Source organism: Panthera tigris, chromosome D1 (genome assembly GCF_018350195.1).
Source record: "Panthera tigris isolate Pti1 chromosome D1, P.tigris_Pti1_mat1.1, whole genome shotgun sequence".
In the NCBI taxonomy this organism is placed as follows: domain Eukaryota; kingdom Metazoa; phylum Chordata; class Mammalia; order Carnivora; family Felidae; genus Panthera; species Panthera tigris.
Window position 1 is genome coordinate 32,372,638 of NC_056669.1, and position 21,653 is coordinate 32,394,290.

The window sequence follows — 21,653 nt, forward strand, 5'->3', positions numbered from 1 at the left end:
AAAAGAAAACAGTATAGAAAATTAAGCATGAAAGGACACAAGGAAGTGATAGAATAGGGGACAGTGACAAAGCAAAGAAAAAGAGTAGAAGTGAAGTATGATTCTCATAACCAGTAAAAATAGTGAATCCTTGGGGGAAAGGAAGGAGAAATTTTATCATCAAAATATTCCACCTAAAGAGGTATAAGAGGAAATATAAAAGGAAAAAGTTAGACAAAGTGCTCTGTTTTAATAAGCAAGGTTTTAAGGTCATCAAACTTAAATTCATAATAAATATAAAACTACAGATTCTATCAGAAATTAGTTGTTACTTGTGGGAAATACAAGGCCTTTTTCTAGTATGCAATAACAATATCCCAATACATGATAATATGCTAGGATTTCAGCATAGCTATTGGTTAATAAGATTTGCTATATATTTTTACAAATTATACTACATTTGTAAGCTAAATGCAAGAGACCATAAACCAACATATAAGAGAATATGGGTTGAATAGATTTCTGAAAGCATATTTTGAAGTAAGCTTTAACATTTTTTACTACATCAGGGAGCCTGGGTGGCTCAGTTGGTTGAACGTTTGACTTTGGCTCAGGTTATGATCTCACAGTTCGTGGGTTTGAGCCCCACATCGGGCTCTGTGCTGACAGCTCAGAACCTGGAGCCTGTTTCACATTCTGTGTCTCCCTCTCTCTCTGCCCCTCCCCTGTTCACGCTTTATCTGTCTCAAAAATTAAAAAAAAATTTTACTCTATGTTTATCATACTCTCAAATAGAATTTATTAATGAATTTTGTGGATAGATCTGTTTCTTGTTTTATGTAGAAAATAAGGGTTTCTTTTTCAGTTACTTGTTCTGGCTTGATAATGAATTTACAAAAACATGTAGGCACTGTGTAAAACAATTTACATGTATTATTTCTAACCCAAACAATAACCATTCAAGTAAGTGTTAATTTTATCCCTGTTTTAAATCCCTATTTCATTGAATTTTGTGGAGATTAACTGACTACCAAGACTGAATAGTTTTTAAGTGTCAGGACAAAACCTTGAACACAGCTCTGGATACTAATGATGCACTTCATCACATTAACGATCTAAGCAAAATATGAAGTTAAGGATAAATTTAAAACCATATCTAATTAGAGACTTTTGGGAAGATGGCAGGGTAGGAGGATCCTGGGCTCACTTTATCCCACAGATATACTGAGATAACAGCCACATCAGTGCAACTATCTCTAAAAACAACCCAAAGACTGGCAGAGCAGGCATTCCACAGTTAATAGTAAAAATGAAGCCACATTGAAAAGGATAGGAATGGCAGAGACATAGTTGGGAACCAATGAGGTTAACCACAAACAGGAGGAATACCAAATCACGGAGAAGGGAAAAGTCTACCAGTCATGCCAGGCACAAGGGACTGTACTAGGAAGATGAGTCCCCATAACATCTGACTTTAAAAAGTGGTTGGGCTTGGGATGTAAGGCTAGGTACTTTAGAAATTAGCAGGCTTAGCTCTGGGAGAAGCAGAGGGCAACAGGTAACTGATTCCCTGCCCTTAAAGAGCCAGCATAATAAATAACCTCACCACATAAGCATAGCAGCAACAGTTTGAAAAGTGCCGGGGTATACATGAAGATTTATTTACTAATCTCAGAATGTGTGCTGGAGGGGGAGAGATCTCTAGAAGACTTCTGCAAGAAAAATAGAGTTGGCAGGTATCATTTCTCCTCTCAACCTTCCAGCCTAGGTAGTCAAACACTTGAAGGAACCACTGTGAACACTTCCATTCTAACCTGCTAACACAGCCTGCTCCACCCACACTTTCTCCTGTGGATCCATTCCATCCACCCCTGTCACTTAGCAGGTATTCCCCCAAAGCAGGTCCTGGCCTGACACATCCTGAAAGCATCCTGGGCAAGGACATACACCATTCAAAAGTGAACCCTGCCCTGGGAATAACGGAAGATAACCACATGCACCTGTCTGTCCACAATCCTAGCAAGTGACCCTTATAGCAAGCACTGCCCATTAGTGCATCTGCAGCCCAGCAGACATCTGGTCAGAATTCTGATTGTGCTAACAAACAAAAGTCTCTCATGGGACAAGGTAAGGAGAGCACCCTACATTTTGGAACAACTGCAGCCCTGGAAAAAGAGCTGAGGGCAGGCATCTGGTCTGCTTGCTGACACTCCCCAACTATAAGCCTGAGGCAACCCAAGACTGACCTCTTAACAGCACAGGAATCCAACCCTGTCTGGGCTAAAATGGGCCACTGCAGCTGACTGGACTTAAAGCAAACACAGCTCAGCCACAACAGTATGACACAAACAACCCACATGGGAGACACCCCTGAAGCACCTGGTTCTGGTGAACAGGGGGCATTGTGCTACAGGGCACCATAGTATCTCTTCTTCATAAGGCCACTACTTTCAAGATCAGGAGATATAACTGATTTTCCCAATACATAGAAACAAACACCGAGTGAGACAAAATAGAAATACAGAAATATGTCTCGAATGAAAAACCAAGGAAAAAACAAACAAAGAGCTAAATTAAATGGAGATAAGCAATATGCCTCATAAAAAAATAAAGCAATGGCCATAAAGATGATCACTGGACTTATGAAAAGAGTGGATGATCTCAGTGAGATCATCAACATAGAGATTAAAAATATAAAAAGGAACCAGTCAGAGATAAAGATCAACAACTGAAATAAAAAATACACTATAAAAAATCAACAGGAAATTAGAGAAGGCAGAAAATGATTCAGCAACCTGGAAGACAGGGTAATGGAAAGCAACCAAATGGAACAGGAAAAAGAAAAAAAAGAATAATAAAAATATGAGAATAGGTTAAGGGAATTCAACAACATCATCACCCTAAATAACATTTGCATTATAGGGATCCTAGAAGGAGAACAATGAGATAAGAGAAAATAAAAATTAAAGAAATGATAGCTAAAAACTGCCCTAACTGGGGGTAGGAAACAGATGTCTAGATTCAGGAAGCACATGGAGCCTCCAACAAAATCAACCCAAGGAGGTCCACACCAAGAAACATAATAATAAAAGTGGCAAAAAGTAGTGATAAAGAGAGAATTTTAAAAGCAGCAAGATACAGGGTGCCTGGGTGGCTCAGTTGGTTAAGCATCTGACTTCGGCTGAGATCAAGAACTCACTGTGGGTTCGAACCCTGTGTCGGGCTCTGTGCTGACAGTTCAGGGCCTGGAGCCTGCTTTGGACTCTGTGTCTCCCTCTCTCTCTGTTCCTCCCCTTCTCTCACTCTCTCTGCCTGTCTATGTTCTCTCATGTGCTCTTTCAAAAATAAATAAATATTTTAAAAATTTTTTTTAAATAAACAAAAGCAGCAAGAAAAAATAAAACATTCACTTACAAAAGTAACCACATTAGGGTATCAGCAGAATTTTTTCAGCAGAAACACTACAGACCAGAAGGGAATGACATGATATACTCAAAGAATTCAAAGGAAAAATCCTGCAACCAAGAATACTCTATCTGGAACAATTATCATTCAGTATACAGGAAGAGATAGAGTTAACCAGAAAAACAAAAGTTGAAGAGTTCATCACCACCAAGCCAGTCTTATAAGAACCATTAAAGGGAATTCTTTGAGCAGAAAGAAAAGGCCATGAAGAGGAATAAGAAAATTATAAAAGGAAAAAATTTGACAAGTAAATACAAACATATACTAAGTAGTAGATAAATCACTTATAAAGCTAGTATGGAGGAAAAGCACAAAGGCAGTAAAATCAATTATATCTATAAAAATTGGTCAAAGGTTTACAAAATAATAGCATGTAAAGTATGACATCAAAACATAATATGTAGGGGGTATAATAGCTAATTTAGTGCTTTTAGAATGGGTCCAAACTTAGGTGACCATCAATTTATGTAGACTGCTATATTCATAGATGTAATTTGAACCTAATGATAACCACAAATCAAAACAGATACACAAAAAAATAAAGAGAAAGGAATCCAGCATAACACTAAAGAAAACCATCAAACCACAAAGGAAGAAGGCAAGAGAAGAAAGGAATAAAGAACTACAAACACAACCAGAAAATAACTCACAAATGACAATAACTACATACATCTCAATAATTACTTTAAATGTGAATGTACTAAATAATCAAAAGACATAGGGAGACTGAATGGATAAAAAAGACCCACGTGCATGCTACCTACAACAAACTCACTCCATACCTAAAAAGACATGTAGATTAAAAAAGAAGGGACAAAAAATCACTTACCATGTAAATGTCAAAAGAAAGCTGGGTACCAACAACTTATGTCAGACAAAATAGACTTTAAAACAAAGACTTTAACAAGTGACACTGAAGGACACTATGTAATCATAAAGGAACAATCCAATAGGAAGATGTAACAATTGCAAATATTTACACACCCAATATGGCGGCATCTAAATACATAAAGTTACTATTAACAGTCCTAAAGAAAAAAACTGACAGTAACATAACAGTAATAGGGACCTTAACACCACATTTACATCAATGGACAGATCATTCAGACAGAAAATCAAGAAAGAAACAGTGGCTTTGAGTGACACATTGGACGAGATGGACCTGACAGATATATACGGAAAATTTCATCCAAAAATAGATGGGAAAGTTAAAATAGTGGAGTACAAGTAGGACCCTATGCTTGCCTCATGCCTTGAACACAGCTATATAAATATCAAATCATTCTGAACACCCAACAAATAGATCTCAAGACTGAGAAAACAAACAGAACAACTAGAAGGAGAGGAGAAGCCATATCATGAAAGGTAGGAGGAGCAGAGATGTGATTTGGAGAAGGAAGGGGATCATGGGTGCTATGGAGGGCAGGGAGCCCTGATCACAGAGAGTGGAGAGAGAGACACACACACAGAGACAGAGAAACCCACAGGCGATCACAGAAGTGAAAGATTTCACCAAAAATATTGGCTGGGAAAATAAGAGGGTCTCATTATTTTATTTTATTATTTTATTTTTTTAATTTATATCCAAGTTAGTTAGCATATAGTGAAACAATGATTTCAGGAGTAGATTCCTTAATGCCCCTTACCCATTTAACCAATTCCCCTCCCACAACCCCTCCAGTAACTCTCTGTTTGCTCTCTGTATTTAAGAGTCTCTAATGTTTTGTCCCCCTTCCTGTTTTTATGTTATTTTTGCTTCCCTTCTTTTATGTTCATCTGTTTTGTGTCTTAAATTCCTCACATTAGTGAAGCCATATGATATTTGTCTTTCTCTGACTGACTAATTTCACTTAGCATAATACCCTCTAGTTCCATCCATGTAGTTGTAAATGGCAAGATTTCATTCTTTTTGATCGCTGAGTAATGCTCCACTGTATATGTACCACATCTTCTTTATCCATTCACCCATCAATGGACATTTGGGTTCTTTCCATACTTTGGCTATTGTCAATAGTACTGCTATAAACATTGGGGTACATGTGCCCCTTCAAAACAGCACACCTGAATCCCTTGGATAGATACCTAGTAGTGCAATTGTTGGGTTGTAGGGTAGTTCTATTTTTAATTTTTTGAGGAACCTCCATACTGTTTTACAGAGTGGCTGCAACAGTTTGCATTCCTACCAGCAGTGCAAAAGAGATCCTCTTTCTCTGCATTCTCGCCAACATCTGTTGTTTCCTGGGCTGTTAATGTTAGCCATTCTGACAGGTGTAAGGTGGCATCTCATTGTGGTTTTGATTTGTATTTCCCTGATGATGAGTGATGTTGAGCATTTTTTCATGTGTCAGTTGGCCATCTGTATGTCTTCTTTAGAGAAGTGTCTATTCATGTCTTTTGCCCATTTCATCACTGGATTATTCGTTTTTTGGGTGTTGATTTTGATAAGTTATCTATAGATTTTGGATACTAACCCTTCATCTGATACGTCATTTGCAAATATCTTCTTCAATTCCGTTGGTTGCCTTTAGGTTTGCTGATTGTTTCCTTCACTGTGCAGAAACTTTTTATTTTGATGAGATCCCAGTAGTTCATTCTGGCTTTTGTTCCCTTGCCTCCAGAAATATGTTGAGAAAGAAGTTGCTGTGGCTGAGGTCAAAGAGGTTTTTACCTGCTTTCTCCTCTAGGATTTTGATGGCTTACTGTCTTACATTTAGATCTTTCATCCATTTTGAGTTTATTTTTGCGTATGGTGTAATAAAGTGGTCCAGGTTAGTAGGCACATGGATGGCTCAGTCGGTTGAGCATCTGATTTAGGCTCAGGTCATAATCTCACTTCTTGAATTGAGCCCCAGGTCAGGTTCTGTGCTGACAGCTTGGAGCCTACTTCAGATTCTGTCTTCCTCGTTTTTTGCCCCTCCCCCACTCACACTCTATCTGTCTCTCAAAAATGAATAAACCTTAAAATAAAGTGGTCCAGGTTCGTTTTTTTCCCATGTTGCTGTCCAGCACCATTGGCTGAAGAGACTATCTTTATTCCATTGGGTATTCTTTCCTGCTTTGTCAAAGGCTAGTTGGCCATATGTTTGTGTGTCCATTTCTGGGTTCTCTATTCTGTTCTGTTGATCTGAGTGTTTGTTCTTGTGATAGTACCATACTGTCTTGATGATTACAGTTTTGTAAAACAGCTTGAAGTGCGGGATTGTGATGCCTCCAGCTTTGGTTTTCTTTCTCAAGATTGCTTTGGCTATTCGGGGTCTTTTCTGGTTCCATACAGATTTTAGGATTATTTGTTCTAGCTCCGTGAAGAATGCTGGTGTTATTTTGATAGCGATTTCATTGAATATGTAGATTGCTTTGGGTAGTATTGCCATTTTAACAATATTTGTTCTTCTTATCCAGGAACATGGAATATTTTCCCCTTTTTTGTGTATTTTTCAATTTCTTTCACAAGGTTTCTATAGTTTTCAGTGTATAGATTTTTCACTTCTTTGGTTAGATTTATTCCTAGGTATTTTATGGTTTTTGGTGCAATTGAAAATGGGATCTATTCTTGATTTCTCTTTCTGTTGCTGCACTGTTGGTGTATAGGAATGCAACCGATTTCTGTGCATTGACTTTATATCCTACAACTTTCCTGAATTCATGAATCAGTTCTAGCAGTTTTTTGGTGGAATCTTCTGGGTTTTCCATATAAAGTATCACGTCATCTGTGAAGAGTGAAATTTTGACCTCCTCCTGGCTGATTTGGATGTCTTTTATTCCTTTGCGTTGTCTCACTGCTGAGGCTAAGACTTCCAATACTATGTTGGATAACAGTGGTGAGAGTGGACATCCCTGTCTCGTTCCTGACCTTAGGGGGAAAGTGATCAGTTTTTCCCCATTGAGGATGATATTATTGGTGGGTCTTACATTTATGGTCTTTATGATCTTGAGGTATGATCCTTCTATCCCTACTTTCTTGAGGGTTTTTATCAAGAAAGAATGCTGTTTTGTCAAATGCTTTCTCTGCATCTATTCAGAAGATCATGTGGTTCTTGTCCCTTTTTTGCTGATGTAACATATCACACTGATTGTTTTATGAATATTGAACCAGCCCTGCATCCCAGGTATAAGTCCCACTTGGTCGTGGTGAATAATTTTTTTTAATGTATTGTTGGATCCAGTTGGCTAATAACTTTTTGCGGATTTTTGCATCCATGTTCATCAGGGAAATTGGTCTATAGTTCTCCTTTTTAGTGGGGTCTTTGTCTGGTTTTGGAATCAAGGTAATGCTGGGTTCCTAGAAAGACTATGGAAGTTTTCTTTCCATTTCTATTTTTTGGAGCAACTTCAAGAGAATAGGTGTTACCTCTTTAAATGTTTTGTAGGATTCCCCTTGAAAGCCATCTTGCCCTGGACTCTTGTTTTTTGGGAGTTTTTAAATTACTAATTTGATTTCTTTATTGGTTATGGGTCTGTTCAAATTTTCCATTTTCCCTTTTCAGTTGTGGTAGTGTATATGTTTTAAGAACTTGTCCATTTCTTCCAGATTTCCCATTTTATTGGCGTATAATTTCTTGTAATATTCTCTTATTATTGTTTGTATTTCTGCTGTGTTGGTTGTGGTCTCTCATGTTTCATTCTTGATTTCATTAACTTGGGTCCTTTCCTTTTTTTTTTTTTTTTTGATCAATCTGGCTGGGCTTATCAATTTTGTTAATTCTTTTAAAGAAACAGTTTATGGCTTCATTGATTTGTTCTACTTTTTTTTTTGTTTTGTTTTGTTTTGATATCATTAATTTCTGCTCTAATCTTTATTATTTCCTGTCTTCTACTGGTTTTGGGTTTTATTTGCTGTTCTTTTTCAGCTCTTTAAGGTATAAAGTTAGTTTGAGTATCTGAGACCTTTCTTCTGTCTTTAGGAAGGCCTGTATTGCTATATATTTCCCTCTTATGACCGCCTTTGCTGAATTACAGATATTTGGGGCTGTGGTGTTATCATTTTCATTGGTTTCCATATACCTCTTAATTGCCTCTTTAACTTCTTGGTTAACCCCTTCCTTCTTTAGTAGGATGTTCTTTAGTCTCCAGGTATTTTTTATCTTTCCAGATATTTTCTTGTGGTTGACTTTGAGTTGCATAGCATTGTGGTCTGAAAATATGTAAGGTATGATCTCAATATTTTTGTACTCTTGAGGGCTGATTTATGTCCCAGTATGTGATCTATTCTGGAGACCATTCTATGTCCACTGTAGAAGAATGTGTATTCTGCTGCTTTAGGATGAAATGTCCTGAATACATCTATTTAGTTCATCTGTTCCAGTGTGTCACATTGTTTTCTTTTTGATTTTCTGATTAGATGATCTGTCCATTGCTGTAAGTGGGGTGTTGATGTCCCCTACCATTATGGTAGTATTATCAATGAGTTTCTTTATGTTTGTGATTAATTGATTTATATATTTGTGTACTTCCATATTTGGAGCATAAATGTTCACAATTGTTAGGAGTTCTTGGTGGATAGACCCCTTAATTATGATATAATGCCCTTCTTCACCACTTGTTACAGTCTTTATTTTAAAGTCTAGATTGTCTGATATAAGTATGGCTACTACAGCTTTCTTTTGTCGACCATTAACATGATAGATGGTTCTCTATCCTCTTTCTGTCTGAAGGTGTCTTTAGGTCTAAAGTGGGTCTCTTGTAAACAGTATATAGATGGATCTTGTTTTCTTTTCCATTCTGTTACCCTGTCTTTTGATTGGAGTATTTAATCCATGATGTTTAGAGTGAGTACTGAAATATCTGAATTTATTGCCATTATGTTGCTTGTAAAGTTGGAGTTTCTGGTGGTGTTTTCTGGTCCTTTCTATTTTTTGCTGCTTTTGGTCTTTTTGTTTGTTTTCTTGTTTGTTTGTTTGTTTGTTTGTTTGTTTGTTTTCGTCTTTTCCCTCCTCAGAGAGTCCCCCTAAATGTTTCTTCTGGACTGGCTTAGTGGTCATGAACTTCTTTAATTTTTTTTGTCTGGGAAACTTTTTATCTCCCCTTCTATTTTGAATGACAGGTTTGCTGGATGAAGAATTCTTGTGTGCATATTTTTCTGATTCAGCACGTTGAAAAAATCCTGCCACTCCTTTCTGGCCTGCCAAGTTTCTGTGCATAGGTGTGCTGTGATCCTGATCTGTCTTCCATTGGAGGTTAAGGACATTTTTCCCTTACTGCTTTCATGATTCTTTCCTTACCTGAGTATTTTGTGAATTTGACTCTTATACATCTTGTTCATGGTCGGTTTTTGTTGAATCTAATTGGAGTCCTCTGTGTTTCCTGGATTTTGATGTCTGTGTCTTTGCCCAGATTAGGAAAATTTTCTGGTATGGGTTGCTCACAGTACCCTTCTCCCCCTTTTTCTCTCTCTTCCTCTTCTGGGACCCTTATGATTCTGATGTTGTTCCTTTTTAATGAGTCACTAAGTTCTCTAGTTCTTAAATCATGCTGTTTTGCCTTATTTCCCTTTTATTTCTGCTTCACTGTTCTCCATAAGTTTGTCCTCTATCTCAATGATTCGCTGCTCTGCTTCATCCATCCTTGCTGCCATGGCATCCATCTGAGATTGCAGCTCAGTTATAGCATTTTTTATTTCATCCTTACTAGCTTTTACTTCTTTTGTCTCCGCAGAAAGGGATTCTAATCTATTTCAACCCCAGCTAGTATTCTTATTACCATGATTCTAAATTCTGGTTGAGGCATCATCTTGTATCTGTGTTGATTAAATACTGGCTATCATTTCTTCCTGTTCTTTCTTTTGGGGTGAATTCCTTTGTTTCATCATTTTGAAGGAAGAAAAGAAGCTAATAAGGTAAAAAAAATTAAAAATTAAAAACAACACAACAAAATCAAATAAAGGATGCTAGTTCCTAGGTGTGTTTTATTCTGGTTGCTGAAAGGAACTTGATAGATTATAGAAAAAAGGGAAAGATAAAAAAAAGGAAAAAAAGAAAAAAGAAGGAAAACGTTTGAAAATTTGAAAAAAATGAATACACTAAAATAAAATAAAATGAAATTGCAGAAGTAAAATAGAATTATGATTATTTACAAAAAAGTAAAAATATAGTGGAAACAAAATTAAACTTTTTTACTAAAAATAGAAAATAAAAATACACATTTTATCTTTCTGCATTTAAGAGTAAGAAAATAAAAGAAAAAAAGTGAGTATATGGACTGGCGAACAGAATGAAATATGATGGAAATTACATCCATTTTCCCTTAGAAGTCAAACTACGAAGCACTTTATAGTCCACAAACTAAGCAGGCAGAGAGACTTGTGTTCCTGAAGAACGAGGTTGGCCCAGTTGGGTGGAGTTTAGTGTAATGGCTCCATTATCCACTAGATGGCCCTGCTTAGTTTACTGGGGTGGATTGTTGTGGCGTATGTAGCTGTGTATGAGCATGTGCAGAAAGGGTGAAAATAGCATCACCCAGCTATGCAGTCTCTAGTATCAGAACTCTGTGCTCTCCCACCAGCAATTGGTCACCCTCGTTTGTTTGTGGCTACCATCCACTCCCCACTTTTACACTGTCTGTGACCAGGCCATCAGGCTGCTAGGTGGCACCTCTCTCCTGAGTTCATCCCAGATGTGGCTGTGTTCCCAAACCCTCACTTCTGAGGGATTGTGGCTTTGACTCATTCTGACCCACTGAGGGAAGGTCTCACAGAGCAATGGCTGAGTGCCTGCCTGCCTCCAGAACATTTGTGAGCCCACACTGCTTGCAATGTCCAGAGACTGCAGCTAGGTGCCAGCCTGCTCCAGAAAAATTCATGGAATCATGTAGCAGCAGTGTTTCAGGGATTAAGGTAAATCACAACACACATCTGGCACCAGGCTTCCCCCTTAATGTCCTTGTTCCAGCACCAGTGAATGTGGTTGTTCTCCAGGCTCTGCTGGGACTTTGCCTGTGGGGTGGCCACACAGCCTCTACCAAATGTCCTCCCAGCAGGGGAACTGCCTTCCCTGTGTGGCCCAAGGACCCTTCAGACCTTGCTCTCTGCTCTTGGTGATTTGCCCTTCCCACCAGAGTACTGCCAGGTATTGAGCTGTAGAGTTTCAGACTCTGTGCTTCCACTGTTTATAGAATCTTAATGGAATTTAAACCCTCTCTTTTCTCCTTTCTTACTTTTTTGTTCAGTCCCTTGTGAACTCTTTCTTTTTTCTCCTGCCGCTTTTGGGAGGGGAGGTTTTCCCACCCTCTCTCCCTGTAGCCATCCTCTCTCCACAAGCAAAAACAGCTCCCTACCCATCATGGCTTCTCTCTCCCCCAGTTCACCTCTCTGAACAATGTACCTGTCGAGTTCTGTGATTCACGTTGTGTAGATTGTTGTGTTAATCCTCAAATCAGTTTTCTAGATGTGCAAGATGGTTTAGTGTTGATCTAGCTGCATTTCAGGGATGAGAGATGCAAAAAAAAACCACTTCCATGTTGTTCCACCATCTTGGTTCCTCCAAAAGAGGGGCTCATTATTATGAGTTTTTACAACTAGCAGAGCTCAGAGAGTGGAGATTTAGGAATCCAGTCTGTGGCCAGTGTAGAGCCTGGCATGTGTGGTGCTGTTCCTGTGGAGAAGGAGGGCAGTGGCCTGGGAGAAGATGGTGTGATCTGAGGATCCCCTGGGACACACGGAGAGAGGTGTTTCCTCCGTGTTGGAGTGCATCAGAGAGGGGGGATCATTGCTTCTCAGAGGACAAAATACCCGGTGGGTACCATTGCACTCCCTCACCCATTAAGCACAGGTATAGAGATACCTGCTTGTTGCTGTGCCTTACTCTAAAATCCAAGATCCTATGTATTGGTGTGACTGCCCTTCTTGGACAAACCAGCCATAGTGCAGTGAGACCCTACCCTAGAGGACCAGCACAGGTCCATGCCATGCTGATTATCTAAAGTTCAGAGTTTTGAAACTCAGCTGGTATGCCTGAGTTAAAAGACAGGTACACTGAATGGCCAGGTAGGCAGACAGCCCCAACACAGACAAGGTGAAGGCAGGGATCAGAGGGATACTGGAGACACACGTGGAGATATTGTTTGCTCTTCTGTGAGGGCTTCCAAGACACTGGCAGGTGTGAACTCTCATCTCTGGGGGTGACAGAGAGAGCTGATGCCTCACTCAGTACAGACTGAGTTCAGTGAGTAGAACATCAACAACAGTGGAGCCACATACAACAAGCCCCACCCTTCTCCACTTTTCAGGTGCTTTTTAACTAGAACAAATATGCCTGAGTACCAGACCATCAAGGCCATTCCACAGAAGACCAACACAAACCTCCCTGCAAATACCAAGTTTACTAACCATAGAGTGCTGAAAAGCTTCAGCTCTAATGGAAATAATATCAGACCTCTTTTAGCAAGCAGACCAGATAACACCTAGTTAAAACTTGCCACACTATGGACAAGGTTCAAACACTTTCCACTTCAGCCAAGGAGAAACTCTGAAGAGGACTGATGTGAAGGAAAGAGCAGCCAAACACAGTAGCAGAGTGCATACAGCATACAAAAGAGAAACTCCTGAAGTGCCAGGCCCTGGACAGTATATGACCTCTTCTCCATAAAACCATTACTCTCAGTAGCAGGAAACATAATACACTTTCCTAACACAGAAAGAAGACAGAGACATAAACAAAAGGCTAAGATGAAAGAATTCATCTTAAAAGAGAGAACAAGAAAAGGTCATGGCCAGGGATCTAATGTAAACATATAAGCAATATGCCTAACCCAGAATTTAAAACAGTCAGAAGGATATTGCTGGACTTAAGAAAAGCATAAAAGACACCAAGGAGTCCCTTAATGCAGAGATAAAAGACCTAAAATCTAGTCAGACCTAAATAAAAAATGCTATAACCAAGATGCAAAAGCCACTTGCTGTAATGACCACAAAGATGGAAGAAACAAAGGAGTGAATAAGTGATATAGAAGATAAAATTATGGAAAATAGGGAAACTGAATAGAGAGAGGGAAAGAAAAATCATGGATCATGAATGTTGACTCAGAGGATTCAGCAACTCCATAAACCATAATAACATTCATATCATAGGAGTCCCAGAAGAAAAACAAAGGGAAAGGGGGCAGAAGGTTTATACGAGCAAAGTATAGCTGAAAATATTCCTAATCAAGGGGAAGAAGCAGACATTCAAATCTCAGAGGCAGAGAGAACTCCTATCAAAATTAACCAGAACAGACCAACACCAAGACATATCACAGTAAAATTTGAAAAATACAGAGATAAGGAAAAAAATCCTAAAAACAACAAGGGAAAGGAATTCCCTAACCTACAAGGGAAGACAAATAAAGTTAGGAGTAGACCTCTATCAGAAATTTGCCAGGCCTAAAGGGAGTGGCATGATATATTCAACATGCTGAATGGGAAAACATGTTGCCAAGAATACATTAACTAGCAAGGCTGCCACTCAGAATAGAAGGATAGATAAAGAGTTTCTCAGACAAACAAATACTAAAGGAGTTCATGGCCACTAATACAGCCCTACAGGAAATATTAAAGAGGACTATTTGAGTGGGAAAGAAAGACCAAAAATGACAAAGACTACAAAGGAACAGAGAAAATTTCGAAAAACTACAACTTAAAGGTAATACAATGGCACAAAGATCATAGCTATCTATAATCACTCTGAATGTAAATGGACTAAATGCTCCATCAAAATACATAGGATATCTGAATGGATTCAAAAAAATCAAGACTAATCTATATGCACCTACAAGAGACTCATCTTAGACGTAAAGACACCTACAGATTGAAAGTGAGGGGATGGAGAAGCAATTATCACACTAATGGACATCAAAAGAAAGCCAGAGTAGCCATACTTATATCAAACAAACTAGACTTTAAAACAAAGACTGTAACAAAAGATGAATAAGGGCACTATATCATAATATATCATAATAAAGGCATCTATCCAACAAGATCTCACATTTGTAAACATTTATGCCCCCAAATGGAAAACACCCAAATATATAAAACAATTAATAAAAAACATAAAGGAACTCATTGATAATAACACAATAGTAGCAGCGGATTTAACACCACACTTACAACAATGGACAGATCATCTAAGAATAAAATCAAAAAGGAAACAATGGCTTTGAATGACACACTGGACTAGATGGACTTAAAAGCTATATTTAGAACATTTCATCCTAAATTAACAGAATACACATTCTTTTCAAGTACACATGGGACATTCTCCAGAATAGATCACATTTCACAATATTTGACAATAAGTCACAAATCAAGCCTCAACAAGTACAAAAAGATTAAGATCATATCATGCATATTTGATGACCACAATGCTGTGAAACTTGAAGCCAACCAGAAGAAAAAATTTGGAAATACCACAAATACATGGAGGTTAAAAACAATCCTACAACAGAATGGGTGGGTTAACCAGGAAATTAAAGAATAAATTAAAAAATACATAGAAACATATGAAATATTTAAAAATACACAGAAAGAAAGAGGGGCACCTGGGCGGCTCAGTCAGTTAAGTGTCCGACTTTGGCTCAGGTCATGAATTTGAAAACTGTGGGTTCAGGCCCCACGTCAGGCTCTGTGCTGACATCTCAGAGCCTGATCCTGCTTCAGATTCTCTGTCCCTCTTTCTCTCTACCTCTTACACCCTCTGTCTTCCTCTCTCAAAAATAAATAAATATTTTTTAAAAATGTTTATGACATAGAAACATATGAAACAGTATGGTCCAAAACCTTTGGGGTACAGCAAAAGCAGTCATAAGAGGGAAGTATATAGAATATAGGTCTACCTCAAAAAGGTAGAAAAATCTCAAAACTCTCAAACATAATGTAACCTTAAACTTAAAGTAGCAAGAAAAAGAATAGTAAATGAAACCTAAAGCCAGAAGAAGGAAAATAATAAAGATTAGAGCAGAAACAAATGATAGAGAAACAAACAAAAACAGTAGAACAGACCAATGAAACTAGGAGCTGGTTTATTGAAAGAATTAAAAACTTTATAAACCCCTAGCTGGACTTATCAAAAAGAAAAGAGAAAGAATCCAAATAAATAAAATAAAAAATGAAAGGGGAGATATTACAATCTACACCACAGGAAAAATTATAAGAGAATATTATGAAAAATTATATGCCAACAAATTGGGCAATCTGGAAGAAATGGATAAATTCCTAGGAACATATAACCTCCCAAAACTGAAACAGGAAGAAATATAAAATTTGAACAGACTGATAAACAGAAAAGAAGTTGAATCAATAATCAAAAATCTCCCAAAAAACAAAAGTCCAAGGCCAGATGACTTCCCAGGGGAATTCTACTAAACATTTAGAGAAAAGTTAATACCTATTCTTCTCAAACTTTTCCAAAAAATATAAATGGAAGGAAAACTTCCAAACTCATTTGACAAGGCCAAAATTATCTTGATTCCAACACCAAAAAAAAAGACCCCCTGCTAAAAGGGAAAAATTACAGACCAATATCCCAAATGAACATGGATGACAAATTTCTCAGCAAAATACTAGCAAATTGAATCCAACAATACATTAAAAGAATCATTCACCACAGTCTAGTGGGATTTATTCCTGGGCTGCAGGAGTGGTTCGATATTTTCAAATCAGTCAATGTGAATCACCACATTAATAAAACGATGATCTGTCAATAGATGTAGAAAAAATGACAAAGTATTGCATCAATTCTTAATAAAAACCCTCAACAAAGTAGGGATAGAAGGAACATACCTCAAAATCATAAAGCACATATGAAAAACCCATAGCTACTTTCATCCTCAGTGGGGAGAAATTGAAAGCTTTTTCCCTACAGTCAGAAACACGACAGGGATATCCACTCTCACCATTGTCATTCGATATAGTACTTGAAGTCCTAACCTCAGCAATCAGAAAACAAAAAGAAATAAAAGTCATCCAAATTAGCAAGAAGTCAAACTTTCACTCTTCATAGATGACGTGATACCCTACATAGAACCTGAATGACTACACACATACACACACACACACAACACAAAATCTCTAGAACTGATACAGAAATTCAGTAAAGTAACAGGATACAAAATCAACATACAGAAATCTGTCCATTTCAATACAATATTGAAGTGGCAGAAAGAGAAATATAGGAATCACTCCCAGTTACTATTGTACCAAAACCCATAAGATACCTAGGAATAAACCTAACTAAAGAAGTAAAAGATCTGTACTCTGAAGACTATAGAATGCTTATGAGAGAAATTGAAGAAGACACAAAGAAATTTTTTTAAAAATCATGTTCATGGGTTAGAAGAACAAACACTGTTAGAATGTCTATACTATCCAAAGCAATCTACACATTCAATGCAATCCTTGCAAAAATACTACAAGTATTTTTAACAGAGCTATACAAACAATCCTAAAATTTGCATGGAACCACAAAGGAGTCTGAATAGTGAAAGCAATCTTAAAAAAGAAAGGCAAAGCTGGAGGTATCACAATTCTGGATTTTAAGCTATATTACAAAAGCTGTAGTCATCAAGCACAAACACAGACATAGATCAATGGAACAGAATAGAAAACTCAGAGGGGTGCCTGGGTGACTGTCATTTAAGGGTTTGATTCTTGATTTCAGCCCAGGTCATTCATGAGATCAAGCCCAGACAGCTCAGAGCCTGCTTGGGATTTTCTCTCTACCTCTCTCTCTGCCCCTTCCCAGTACTCTCTTTCTCTCCTTTCAAAATAAACATTAATGAAAAAACACAAATGGATCTATAAGGCCAACTCTTCTTTGAAAATGCAGGAAAGAATATCCAATGGAAAAAAGACAGTCTCTTCAACAAATAGTGTTTGGAAAACTGGACAACAAAATGCAGAAGAATGAAACCATACAACTTTCTTACACCATACACAAAAATATATTCAAAATGAATGAAGGACCTAAATGTGATACAGAGAACCACCAAAATCCTGGAGGAGAAAAAAGTCAGTAAACACTTTGACATTGGCTATAACAACTTCTTGCCAGGCACATCCCCTGAAGCAAGGGAAACAAAAGCAAAAATAAACTTTGAGACTTCATCAAGAGAAAAAGCTTCTGCAATTGTGAAGGGAACAATCAACAAAACTAAAATACAACCTTCAGAAAAGGAGAAGATATTTGCAAATGGCATATCTGATAGTTAGTATCCAAAATATATAAAGAACTGATGCAACTCAATAGCCAAAAACAAATAATCCAGTTAAGAAATGGGCAGAAGGCATGATTAGGTGTTTTTCCAAAGAATGCATACAAATGGCTAAGAGACACATGAAAAAATGCTCAACATCAGTCATCTTCAGGGAAATATAAATTAAAACTATGATGAGATACCACCTCACAAATCAGAGGGGCTAAAATTAACAACACAAGGAAGAACAAATGTTGGAGGGTGCAGAGAAACACACTGTTGGTGGGAATGCAAACTTGTGCCACCACTGTGGAAAACAGTATGGAGGTTCCTCAAAATGTTAAAAATAGAACTATCCTATGATCTAGCAATTGCATTACTAGGTATTTACCCAAAGAATTAAAAAAAAATAGTGATTTGAAGGGATATATGCACCTCTATGTTTATAGCAGCATTATCAACAATATCTAAATTATGGAAAGAGACCAAATGTCCACTGACCAATGACTGTATAAATAAGATTTGGTATATATACACACACAATAGAATATTACCCCGCCATAAAAAAAAGAATGAAATATTGCTATTTTCAAGAACATGGTTGGAGGTGGAGTGTATTATGCTAAGTAAAATGTCAGTCAGAGAAATATAAACACCATATGATTTCACTTATATGTGGAATTTAAGAAACAAAACCGATAAACATAGGGGAAAGAAAATAAAAGACACAGACAAACCATAAAAGAGACTCTCAACAATAGAGAACAAACTGAGGGTTACTGGAAGGAAGTGGGCAGGGGGATGGCCTAAATGGGTGATGAGTATTTATGAGGGCACATGTGATGAGCACTGGGTGTTGTAGGTAAGTGATGAATCACTAAATTCTGTTATTGAAACTAGTATTATACTGTATGTTAACTAAATAGAATTTAAATAAAAACTTGAAACAAAAAAACACAAAAATAGTTATTCTTTGGAGTTGTTTTCTGAAGACCCCTGATACAGATGTAGCCACATCAATGTGCAAATTTTGTTTGTTGATGAGTTAGTTTATATCTAAAGCTGAGTGGGGAGAACTTTTTGGTTTCTTGTTTTCACATTAGCTTTATAGTGATTTCAATAAAAATATTTTCAGGCCCTTGAACCTTTAAAAAATTGTGAAAATGCTCATAATTAACTGTATGAAAAACACTCCTGTTATAAGATCATGTGAAAAGTCAGCATCTTAATAATTTAAAATAAATATAAAGAGAAAAGGGAAAAAAAACAACACAGAAAAATACACATTCTTTTCATGTGGACATGGAACATTCTCCAGAATAGATCACACATTACTCCACAAAATAAGCCTCAACAGATTCAAAAATATCAAAGTCAACCAAGAAATCAAATAGGAAATCAAAAAATACATGAGACAAATGAAAACGAAAACACAACTGCCTCAAATCTTTGGGATGCAAAAAAGACAGTTCAAAGAGGGAAGTTTATAGCAATACATGCTTACCTCAATAAACAAACACAAATTTCAAATAAACAACCTAGTCTTACACCTAAAGGAGCTAGAAAAAGAACAAAGTCCAAATCTAGTAGAAGGAAGGAAATAATAAAGATTAGAGCAGAACTAAATGAAATAGAGACTTAAAAAGCCCCTATACAACAGATCAATGTAGCCAGGAGCTTGTTCTTTGAAAATATCAATAAAATGAATAAACCTTTAGCCAAACTCATAAAGAAAAAAAGAGACAAAAGTCAAATAAATTAAATCAGAACTGAAAGAAGGGAAATAACAACCAACACCACAGTAATACAAAGAATTACAGGAGAATATTATGAAAAACTATATGCCCATAAATCGACCAACCTAAATGAAATGAATAAATTCCTAGAAACACATAACCTTCCAAAAGTGAACCAGGAAGAAATAGAAAGTTTGAACAATTACTAGCAATGAAATTAAATCAGTCATAAAACAAACAAACAAACAAACAAACAAAAAACTACCCATGTCCCCAAAAAAGGTCCAGGACAAGATGGCTTCAAGGCAAATTCTACTAAACATTTTAAAAAGAGTTAATACAGGGACACCTGGGTGGCTCATTCGGTTGAGCATCTGACTCAGCTCAGATCACGATCCCAGGGTTGTGGGATTGATTAAGCCCCGCTTAAGATTCTCTCTCTCTCTCTCTCTCTCTCTCTCTCTCTCTCTCTCTCTCTCAAATAATAAATAGAATAGAATGGAATAGAATAGAATAGAATAGAATAGAATAGAATAGAATTAGAATTAATACAGGGAAAAAGAAGGATGGGATGATAGCAGAGGAGGAGGACCCTAGGCTCACCTCATCCCAAGGGTACAACTTGATAACACTCACATCAGTATCAGTAACTCAGCAAATGACCCAAAGACTGGCAGAACAAACTCCACAACTAAATATATAGAAGTCACATCAAAGAAGGTAGGGAGTGTAAGGAAGCAGTGGAAAGGTAAATAGATCACAGGGCTCTCTGCTGGAGGAAGGGACTGGCAGGCACAGAGAATGGAGAATATCACACCCAGGAGCTTGCTTGGGAAGACAAATTCCCATAACAATTGGCTTTGAAAACTAGAGGAGCTGAGTTTCAAGTTTCCTGAGTTCTTACAACCAGCAGGACTTAAATCAGTGGGCTCAGTTTGGGGAGAGTCTGGAGGACAATAGGAAACTGAGTCCTTGTCCTTCCTCTTTTAAAGAGATGACACAGCAAACAGCCTATGAGCAAACAGCTTAGAAGTAGCAGTAAGAAAAATGTCTCGGTCATGCAGAAGAGTTATTTACCAATTTCAGAATGTGTCCAGGATAGACAGAGACTCCTCCAGAAACAAAAGAGCTGGTAGGTGCCATTTCTCTATCCCACGCTTCAGTTTAAACACAGGACCATCTACGGGAACCAGCGTGGTGCTGACATTAATTATCTAACTTGCTTGTACCAAGCCCAGTCTCTCCCCTGAGACTTTGGTGGATTTTCCCTTCCCAGTCACACTTACCTCAGTCCCAGTGCTGTTGGGTCCCTCTCCTGGAAGACAGGGCATACCTTGCCAACACCACATCTCCCGACCCACCTGCTTTGTGGGACCTTGGTCCCAGTTGTGGTGATGGTGGAACCCCTCTAAGGAGGAACCAGCATACACCTTGTTCAAACTGTGTGCCCTACCCACACATGTTTTGCAGATCCTAAGTTCACCCTTCCCACATTTACAACTATGTATCACTCATATCTGAGTAAAAAAAAAAAAAATAAAACAGAGAGTAACCCAAATACTGGCAGAAGAAACTCCACTAATAAATGTAGAGAAGAAGCCACATCAGAGACATTAGAAAGGGCAGAAATAGGTGGTCTGGCGCTGCACACAGAAAGGAAGAATCTCCAGTTGAAGAGAGGGGAAAGCCCCAAATGGAACAGGAAAAAGAAAAAAATTATAAAAATTGGGAAGAGGTTAAGGGAACTGATCAACATCATCAAATAATAATTGCATTATAGGGATACTAGAAGAACAAAGAGAGAAGAGGGAAGAAAATGTTTTTAAAGAAATAATAGCTGAAAACGGCCTTAATTGGGAGTAGGAAACAGACATCTACATCCAGGAAGCACAGACACTCTCCATCAAAATCAACCCAAGGGGGTCCACACCAGGAAGCCTTCATGGGGATATGGAATCCCCATAATTTCTGTCTTTGAAAACCATCAGGCCTGAATTCTATGAGTTTGTATATCAGCAGAACTTGGAGCCTGGAGCTTTAAGTCAGCTGAGCCACCTAACTTAGCCCTGAGCAAGCTGGGAGCACAGGAGGGCCACTGATAGCCAGATCCCCACCCTTAAAGAGACAACAGCCTGAAAAGATGCAATATAAAAGTGACAGCTTACACAACAGAAGGGTAATCCATTTATACTTATTTTGTTGGGGGACTTTTCTGAGAACAAAAGAGCTGGCAGGTGCCATTTTCCTCCCCTGACCCCCAGCATAAACACAGAGCTTTGTGGTACTGAGGAGGCAGCACTGTACAGACACATAATA

The 21,653-nt window shown here is 37.8% G+C and overlaps 1 long non-coding RNA gene across 1 annotated transcript in view; it reads right to left on the reverse strand.

Moving 5' to 3' along the window:
- The window catches only part of LOC122230946, a 38,136-nt gene extending 17,364 nt beyond the window's left edge, over positions 1-20,772 (reverse strand). Inside the window, exon 1 of the long non-coding RNA XR_006207969.1 lies at positions 20,624-20,772. This is a non-coding gene — a long non-coding RNA (uncharacterized LOC122230946). The remainder of the gene's footprint in view (positions 1-20,623) is intronic.
- Between the last annotated feature and the right edge of the window lie 881 nt (positions 20,773-21,653).